This window comes from Galeopterus variegatus, unplaced genomic scaffold, assembly GCF_000696425.1.
Source record: "Galeopterus variegatus unplaced genomic scaffold, G_variegatus-3.0.2 Scaffold1966, whole genome shotgun sequence".
Lineage (NCBI taxonomy): Eukaryota > Metazoa > Chordata > Mammalia > Dermoptera > Cynocephalidae > Galeopterus > Galeopterus variegatus.
The window spans coordinates 275,037-285,407 of NW_007728077.1; positions in this window are offsets into that span (position 1 = coordinate 275,037).

Genomic DNA, 10,371 nt, shown 5'->3' on the forward strand with positions numbered 1-10,371 from the left:
ACCACACCAAATTAACCACCACAACTGTTTAGGCGTGTTTGCCTCCAGTGCTTTTTTTAAAAATTGAGGTAAAACTTACATAGGGCAAAATGCATGGTGTTAAGCCTTTGGATGGGTGAGTTGTGAGAACTGAGGCTACTGCTAATGCAGACCCAATTCGCTGAGTAGGGGACACCACTGACACAGATCCCACTCGCTGTGTAGGGTGCCATCCCCCGAGCCCCTGCAGCCCCTCCTGCCTGTTCCTGTCCCCACTGGCAGTGGCCCTGCGGCTCTTGAGTTTCATGTAGTGGGAGCCTTAGGCCCTGGCTCTGGCGCTGAGCAGCGTGCTGAGGCTCGTCCGTGGCATTGCGTGTTCCTGAAGTTCATGCTGTTGTCTGTCTGTTTTTGGTTGCTGGGCAGTGTTCTCTGAATAAAGTAAAACATGGTCTGTTCACCTGTCACCTGAAAACTTTGTTTCCAGTTTCTGGTTGTCTGAGTCAGGGGCTGCAAGTGTGTGTATACGTCTGTGTGTGGACATGTGTTCTATTTTCTTGTTGTAGGAACCATGTTCTTTATTTCCTGTATGTGATGATGTTTCAGGGGGACCTTCCAGACCTGAGACTTCACCTCCCAGGGGCAGCTCACGCCCGGGGCAGGCAGTCAGGCAGACCAGCCAACCCAGGCTGTGCTCACCACCTGCCCATCCATCTGACTCCCACTCGCCCAGCCAGCATTCCCGGCCCCAGGCCAGCCCCGGCCAGGCGCCAGCTACTGCAGACCCTCCATGGCATGACGCCTGCACAACTCTTCATGCAAGGCAGCCGTAGCTATTGTTCGGCCTCCCGGGGAACCCCATGGCAGCTCTGGCCAGGGCCTCCTACCTCCTCTCTGCCCCTGCCTGGCCCTGGTGCTGCTCTGTGGCCCTGCCTGGCGTGATGAGCCCCTGCTCTCAGGAGAGGTAATAAAAATCTTCTTTCCAGGCTTTGGCCTCTCCTGTGGTCACTCAGCCTCCCTTGCGAACCAGGACCCGGCATGGAGCCCTCTTGGGCACCTGCCTGCAGGGGCTGCTGGGGTCACGGGCACCCTGTGGGAAGAGGTGCTTCGCAGCTCCCCAAAGTGAGTGTGCGAAAGTCCAGTCACTCCATGTCCCCGACGACACTTGGTCTACCAGGCCCAGCGCGGCCCACACACTCGAGCCCCATCGGCACAAGGGTCCCTCACTGTGGCAACAGAGCAGACGCTGTGGTCCCATGAGCTGAGGCCCTTCACCACTGTGCCTTTTATAGGACAAATCTGCTGATCCCTGGGACACCTTCATGGCATGCACATAAACGAGTCCATTAGTGCTCTGACATTTTCTTATTCTGCACTGGAATATGCACTGGAATGTGCACTGCACATTTTCTTATTTCTCAAACTGCACTGGAACTAGTTTGTTGTCCTTTTCTTACTTCTGAAATGGGGGAACCTTCCTGTGGTTGAGCTAAATTGCTTCTTTGCTGCTGATTCTCTGGGGAAGGCTTTTTGTGCAGCTCAGGTTTTAATGGTTGACTTTGTAGGTACTTCCTGGTCTTGTGAGGTCCAGTACACCTGGGTTGTGTGGAAACTCTGGTCTGGACCTGAGACTTTTCAGCAAACTGCACCCCTGTAGTTCTATATTCCTGACCAGTCTCCACTGAGTGTGCCTGTGCTGATTGAGGGGCAGATCAGCTGTCCATGCTGTGCCCCAGTGTTCCTCTGGTGGGCTTGTCTCCCCCAGTCCCTGTACTTCAAACACTTCCTACGGGGTGGGCCATGTACCAGTCCCTTGCAATGACTCACCAGCCTCTGAGTGGTTCCTTTTTTCAGTTGTCTGTGGCCCTTTGCTCCTATGTGGGTCCACGGAAACCCTGTTAGTGGTCTTTCTGGCCTGGGGGCCACCAAGGTCCTCTTTTCCTCTGCAGCCTCCAAGCAACTTCATCCGAAGGGGACAGCTGCAGCTTTTGCCAGCTCTTGCTCTGTGTGCTCACTAGGGCCAGCCCTGAAGTGGCTGGGGCATGGAATGGTGGGAGTGATCCTTTCTTTTTCTCATTGTGGCTTCTCCTACCCTCATGTACTCTGTAGGTCTTTCCTCCTCTTCCCCTGAGCTCTAGCAGCCCCACCTTGGCCATCATTGCTTTTTAATTGTTGTGAATTGGTCAATTGTGGGAGAGAGTGACTCTGGGGACCATCTATTCTGCCATCTTGATCAGAAGTCCACCTGTATTCAGTTTTAGAAGATAATGCCAACAGGCTTTCCACGTGGTGGTACTGTGCACACTTCTGTCCGTAGCAGCTCCCATGACTCTGATCCTGGCTGGCATTTCTTGGAACTTGCCTGCCTCACAGGGTGACGTACGTACAGAATGTGCATGAAGCATCGACAGTGGGACCTGGTGCATTTACACAGACTGAACACACCCATCTACGCAATATCCAGGAGTCCCCTCTCCAGCCTGGCCAGTGGTGACCCTTCCCCAGGGGTATCCGATCACTGCTGACTGGTTTTGCCTGTCCTTGAATCTTGGGAGCATGGAATCATGCAGGGTGTGCTCTCGCTGGGCTTGTCTTCTCAGTCCCACGTGTGGCTTCACCCCTCACTTCCAAAGCCGTGGTCCCCCTGTTCTTCGGAGTCCACCGTGTGGCTGTACGCAGGATCATCTCCTGCTGCCGTGGACAGCTCCAGTGCGCATGTCTGGGGGCAGACAGCTCAGCTGTGGGACGTGCGTGCACTTGGCGCAATTAGCTTCTGCGAATCGGGTTGCCGAAGCCCGGTGACACTTTCCCTCCTCTGCTGGGTGCAGCCGCTCCCACGAGTACCGAGCGCTCTGGACTCGTGCCGGTCTGGCGGGAATACGGTTCTCTCTCACTGTTGTTTAAATTGTGTTTCTTTACTATCGGGTTGGGAGTCTTACGTGTTTATCAGTTATTCACATTTCTTCTGTAAAATGTCTATTTTTGTTTTTCATCAGTTTTTTCAATCTCTTTTATTGATTTCTACTTTAATCCTTTTGTAGCCAGAGAAGTCTTGTTTAATTACAATCCTTTCACATTTGTCGCACTTGTTATTGGACCCAGGTATGGTCTTATTTGATGTTCCACATATGTGTCTTCTGCCATGTTTCCAGGGAATGTTCTAGAAATGCCGTCCAGGTCAGCGGTGGACAGTGTTGCTCAGGTCTTCTGAATCCGTGCTTACCTTCCGCCTGCGTTCTTTCTTCNAATCTTGGGAGCATGGAATCATGCAGGGTGTGCTCTCGCTGGGCTTGTCTTCTCAGTCCCATGTGTGGCTTCACCCCTCACTTCCAAAGCCGTGGTCCCCCTGTTCTTCGGGGTCCACCGTGTGGCTGTATGCAGGATCATCTCCTGCTGCCGTGGACAGCTCCAGTGCGCATGTCTGGGGGCAGACAGCTCAGCTGTGGGACGTGCGTGCACTCGGCGCAATTAGCTTCTGCGAATCGGGTTGCCGAAGCCCGGTGACACTTTCCCTCCTCTGCTGGGTGCAGCCGCTCCCACGAGTACCGAGCGCTCTGGACTCGTGCCGGTCTGGCGGGAATACGGGTCTCTCTCACTGTTGTTTAAATTGTGTTTCTTTACTATCGGGTTGGGAGTCTTACATGTTTATCAGTTATTCACATTTCTTCTGTAAAATGTCTATTTTTGTTTTTCATCAGTTTTTTCAATCTCTTTTATTGATTTCTACTTTAATCTTTTTGTAGCCAGAGAAGTCTTGTTTAATTACAATCCTTTCACATTTGTTGCACTTGTTATTGGACCCAGGTATGGTCTTATTTGATGTTCCACATGTGTGTCTTCTGCCATGTTTCCAGGGAATGTTCTAGAAATGCCGTCCAGGTCAGCAGTGGACAGTGTTGCTCAGGTCTTCTGAATCCGTGCTTACCTTCCGCCTGCGTTCTTTCTTCTGAGTCCTGCGAGGGGAGGGTTGATGTCACCCATTCTTCTCCCAGCTCTGTTTCCTGTCCTCTTGGTGGAACCTCCCTCTCTCCTTACGTAATAAAGTCCCTCTTCATCCCTGGTAACTTTTCACATTTTGAAGTCTACTTTTTCCAATAACAACACAGCCACTCCAGCTTTTCCTCTGGATGGTATTTGCACGATACCTGTTTTTCCACCCTTTTATTCTAACCTTTCTTGTGTTACTATATATGAAGTGGGTTTTCTGTAGACATGTAACCACCACCCCAGCCGGTTGTGGAACATTTCCATCACCCCAGAAAGTACCTCCGTGTAGTCCACACCTTCTGCACCTCAGGAAACCGCTGACCTGATCTCCGTCTCTGCAGTTACTCTGCACATGAATGACACACACGCCTTCGTGGAAGGCCCGTTGTTCAGCATGCCGTGGACATGCATCCACGATGTTGCGTGCATGTAATTCACTCATTTTTACAAATATGCTGCAGTTTATCCATTCCTTGATGGACACTGGGGTAGTTTCCAGTTTGAAGCTGTGTGCAGAAAGCTGTGTGAACATTCACGGGCAGGTTGTTGCGGGGACATCTGTCTTCATTTCTTTGGGGCAAATACCTAGTGGTGGAATTGCTGGGTCCAGGAGAGCTGTCCCTTGTCTCTGGGAGGAGCCGCTCTCTAACGTGTGTGCTCACCCCTGCCTGGTAGTTCCGGTCTTTCTGACATTAGCCATCCCAGTGAGCACGTGGTCTCAATTTGCACCTCCCTGGTGACTAGTGATGTTGGCACCTTTCCAGGTGTTTCCTAGCCATGCACACATCTTCTCTTGTGAAGTGTCTGTTGAAAAGTTTTGCCCATTACTTTATCAGATCGTCTTCTTTTAATGCATGGGGGAGTTATTTATGTGTTTTGGATATAAGACCTTTGTCAGGTATATGCGGCAGGACTGTTTCCTCTCTGTGACTATGATGGTGTCTTTTGAAAAAAAGCTTTTAATTTTGATGAAGTGTCATTTATTTTTTCTCTTTATGGTTATTGCTTTATACATCCTGTTCAAGAAATCTTTGCCTACCCCAACACTGTGAATGCATTCTTCTATTTTTCCTTCTAGAAAGCATAGTTTTAGCTTTTATGCTTAGGTTCAAATATTCCTCTGAATTGACTTTTGTGTGTGGCATGAGATAAGAGTGGAGGCTCAGCACTATCTGTTGGAAAAACTTTCCTGTTAAGATGCCTAGAAACAGCCTCACCATGTTTTGCTCAACTTTACGGTTGTTTTTGGTCCAGGATTAGTCACGCCATTGTGGCTGGAAGCAGACAGCCATATCTTGTCTTTTTTTTTTTTCCTTTTTGTCTTTTTTTGTGACCGGCAACGGGATTGCAACCCTCGGTGTCGCGCCTGCACCGCACTCAGCCAGTGAGCAGACCGGTCTCTATATGGGATCCGAACCCTTGGCAGGAGCGCCGCCGCGCTCTCAAGTGCCGCACTCTATGGAGTGCGCCACCGGGCCGGCCCCCATATCTTGTCTTTTAATGCAATTTGCAGAACTCATCTTTTATTAAGTGGAACTCACTTATATTTATTGTAATTTCTGCTTCCTTGGGATATACTTAAGCTGTCTCTCTTCCATGGGAGAAAACTTGATCTACTAACTGCTCTGATGGCCGCTCCTAACTTAAAACAAATGTTTATGTTTTTCAAGAGCTTAATAAATTGATCTGAAAAATATCTGTCCTGCCCGGCACCTCCAAACAAAACCGGTGATTAGGCTTTCTGCAGGAATTCCACCCTTCCACCCGCAAGCCTTGTTAGAATGATCTAGAATTTTAGTCCTAGATTGCTACAGACATATTTGTCTGGGGTGGATGGCTTGATCATTCAGTCTATACTGAGCTTTACTAAGTTTTTTTACTAACCAAGGGATTTTCCTGTGTATCTACTATAATTTCTGGTTGTTTTCCTTTTCTGCAAATACTTCCTTCAATGGGATTTTCAAGAAGGATCTTGTGAGTTACCCTTCTGAAGTTTTGTGGGCTTCAGAATGTATTTTTGCCCCATTCCCGTTAGTGGTAACGCCACTGGGTAGAACATTTGGGTATTTTTAATTCGAAACGCTGAAGCCGCCTCCTGCCGTCAACCTGATTTACTTTTCCGTAGCGGGGCTGCATTTCACCCCGGAAAGATTTTCTAAAGAATTTCCCACTGTCTTCATTATGTGTTGCATTAATGGATCTGTCCCATTTGGCACTGTGAGCCCTTTTAATCTGAGATGTTACATCTTTCTCCAGTTCTCACGTCTTCAAAAACTAGTTATTTTGCCATTCCCACCCCCTGTTTACTGATCATTTCTTTCTTCTTGGAACCTTCACGTGTGGCCGCTAAGGCTGGAATTTTCTGTCTTTATCCTTTCTTGATCGCGTCTCGGCCTTTTGGCTAAGATCAAGCCTATCATTTCTCGAAACGTCTCGGAGACTTCTGGAGCCTGGTCGTAGAGCTCACTGTGACAGGTGCCGCCGTGTCCACTGAGTCCTCATCTCTCCTTTTATGTTCACACACACGCTGTATCTCTGCTGGTTTTTCTTTATGCCTGTTAATTCTGGCTTCATGTTATTAATACCACTCTTTGCCTCTGTGAAGACACTATGATTTTTTCGTGTGGCACAGATCGTCAGTTTGTCCCTCTCCATGCTTTTGCTCTTTAGGTGTCTTATTTTCCCCTTGTTAGTACATCCCCTAAACCTGTGTGTGCGTGCGTGTGTGTGAGTACCTGTGTGTGCGTGAGTACCTGTGTGTGCGTGAGCATACATGTGTGTGTTTTTGCAAATGCATGCGTGCGTGTAGATATTTGGGGGGAACAGTTAATTGTCATGTAATGGCTTCTTGTGGACGATGGTCACACACACACATGTGTTACCCCGTGGCCCTGGCTTCTCACAGATTTCGAGCTGGGCTCTTAGACTTGCCAAGCCCCCCTCCTTGGCATCTCCAGGCCAGGTTCGTGGAAGGACAGGAGCCTCTATCAGGTGCCGGTCTTGTGGTCGGGGTCTTGGGGGTCTCTTCTAGAAATGCATGTCTTCACTCCACGTTGCGGTCCTCAGCAGCTCCTCTTCATTGGTGCCTGCATCCTGCTCCTGCTCCTGACTCTGTCGGTGCTTCTCCATGTCCTTCTCCATGCGTGGCCAGCCATGGCTAGCTGCCTTCCTCCCCATGAACCCAGGATCCACGCTCCCCTCCTGCCTCAGGGAAGAGTCCCTGGATTTTATCCAGGCTCACCACCACCCAGAAGAGACACCACCCCTGCCCCCTCAGCTGGGTTTGGCCATGTGACATGCCTGGCCAAGGGGAGGTAGCTAAAGGTACCAAGGACTCTTTTTGGGATGGTCCTTCCAGGTCAAGGCCTGCCTGTCTCCTGCCCTTTTTTCCTTCCTATGGTCTGAATGTGATCAGACAGCTGGAATGAGGGCAGGTGCGCTGTGTCAAGTGGAAGCTGTGTGGGGGACACAGACCGTAGCTGGAAGGACACGTGGCAGCCCTCGCCACTCCCTGCACCTCTGAGAGCACGAGAACCAACTCCCATCTCGCCAGAGCCGCTGCTGTTCTTACTGTCGCCTGTAGCCACATCTAGTCCTATAGGATGCATTCAGTCATTCTGTTGGAGGTGATGATGTGTTCAGCCAGAACCTCTATTTTCCGGGCAAGGAGAGTGCAGTCTTTGTCGCTGGACACAAGCAGAAGTCTCCCAAGTGAGACTCACATTAACACTATGGTTTTTCTGAATATAGAAAATGTGACTTGGCCAGCACGACCCCTGCCCCTTCCCCCAAGAGGGCTGTGGTTTCTGGAGCAGCAGCAGCCGTCTTGTGGTAAAGGATAGCAGCCACATGCTGAGGATGGTCAAACAGCCTGAGTCCCTACAAGTGTCCATTTCAGCCCTCAGGACTTTATGTTTGATAGCAAAATCCTATTTGGTTGAGCCACTGCAGTCAGGTGCATTTAACTAAATGCAGCTAAACACAAGTCCTCGCAAATGCATGCTTCCTAAATGTCTGTTTTCCACTATTTAAGAATTTTTGAGGTGGAGTCTGCTGTGGATTGAATGTCCCCCCAAAACCCACTGAAGCTTAACCCCCTTTGTAACTGTGCTAAAAGGGCGGGAAGTCCTATGGTATTTGAAAGGTGGGGCCTTTAAGAGGTGATTGGATCATGAGGACTGTGCCCTGGTGAAGGGATTGATCCATTCATGGAGTGATGGGTGTCGTTCCGATGGCTTTATATATAAGGAGGGCGAGTGAGCAGGTCAGCTCTCTCTTGCTCAGCCCATTTCTCTTGCCATGTGACACTCTGCATCACTACAGAGTCACCACCAACAAGAAGGCCTTCACCAGATGTTCCCCAGACTTTAGACTTCCCAGTCTCCAAACTGTAAGAAATAAATTTTGTTTCTTTATAAATTACCCAGTTTCAGGTATTCTGTTATAAGTAACAGAAAACAGACTAATACGAAACATTGGTACCAAGAAGTGGAGGTGTTGCTCATAATTAAAATCTGAAAATGTGGAAGCGGCTTTGGAACTGGGTGATGGTCAGAGGCTGGAAGAATTTGGAGGAGCAGGTTAGAGAAAGCCTAGACTCTAGTGAGGGCCTGGAAGACAAGAAGACCAGGGAAAGTTTGGAACGTCTTGGAGACTGGCTAACTGGTGGTGACCAGAATGCTGATAGAAAAATGGACAGTAAGGGCCATTCTGAGGAGGTCTCAGATGGAAATGAGGAAGAGCTTATTGGAAACTGGGACAAAGATCATCCTTGTAATTAACTAGCAAAGCACTTGACTGAATTGTGTCCATTCTGGAGGGCTTTATAGAACATGGAACTTAAAAGTGATGAGCCAGGGTATTTGGTAGAAGAAATTTCTAAGCAGCAAAGCATTCAGGCAGCTGTGTGGATACTTGCAACAGCCTGTGCTGAGTTATGGCAGAAAAGGCATGAAGTAAAGTCAGAATTTGTAAGTCAAAAGAAAGCAGAGGGCAAAATATTGTAAAATTCTCAGCTTGGCCACGTAGAGTGAAAAAACATTCTCAGCAGAGGAAACCAATGGTGTATCCCAGTGACTGTTTGCTAAGGAGATTAGTACAGAAGGAAGGGATTATCAAGAGAATGGAAGAAAGACCCTAAAGACATTTCAGAGATCTTCGAGGCTGCACTCCCATCGTGGGCCCACAGACCTAGGGAGAAAGAATGGCCTTGGGGAACAGGCCTGAGGCACCCTCCATGGGCTCACTGTCCAGGGCCACTTTGGGAAGCTGCTTCCCTCACCCTGGCTGCTCCAGCAGTAGTTAAATTGGCCACAGGTGCTGCAGGACCTGCAGCTTTGGAAGATACAAGCTGTAAGCCTTGGCAGCGTCCTCATGATGTTAGGTCTGCAGGCTCACAGAATGCCAGAGCTATGGAGGCTTGGGAGCCTCCATCCCAATTTCACTGTATGTATGGAAAAGCCTGGGGGCCCAGGAAGAGATCTGTCACAGGGGCAGAGTCACTGCATAGAGCCTTCAGTAGAGCAATGCCGGCAGAAATGTGGGGTTGGAGTTGCAGCAGAACACCCCCATCAAGGCCATGCCTAGGGGAGCCATGGGAGTGGGACCACCCTGGCTACCCCATGAATTGTAGAGCAACCAGTGTGCAACACCAGCCTGCAAGAGCTGAAGCATGGCCTGAGACCAGGATAGCCACAGGAGCAGAGCTGCCCCGGGACTTGGGGACCCAACCTCTGCACCAGCATGTAGAGGATGCCAGACTTAGAGTTAAGGTGGATGATTTACCAGCTTTGAGATTTGATGCCTGCCCTGCTGGGTTTTGGACTTGTTTGGGACATGTTACCCTTGTTTTTTGGCTTATTTCTTCATCTAGGCATGAGAATTTCAGTCTTACGCCTGTCCCACCAGTGCATCTTGTGCAGATGGCCTCACCCCAAGCTCTTCTGTGAGTAAGAGGGGGCGGGGAGGGGCATCACCAGGAATCCAGCGCTCCGCCTGCAGAAGCACGCAGGCTGCGGGGAGTACAAGCCTGGCTCGGTCTTCAGGGGGGCATGCAGGCTGCGGGGAGTACAAGCCTGGCTCGGTCTTCAGGGGCTCCTGGGCAGATGTGGCTGAGTCTACCAGTGCCTGGGCCAGTCAGAGGGCTGCTGGGAGATTCACAGGTTGGCAGGGACCTTGCGGCATGGCTGGGTGCTCCGGGCAGCTGCCTTCATATAAAACAGGGAGCCAAGCAGGTGTGGGGTGTTCCTGGGGGCTGCTCCACTGCACAGACTGGCTGGGGAGGGTGAGGAGACTTAGGGGCCTGTCCCCAAGCTGTCTGATACCACCCAGCCGCTGCTCTTGCTGTTCTATTTTAAGTGTTCTCTAATGTAAAATCAGTTTCCTAAAGACACTTGGACTTACGTTTGA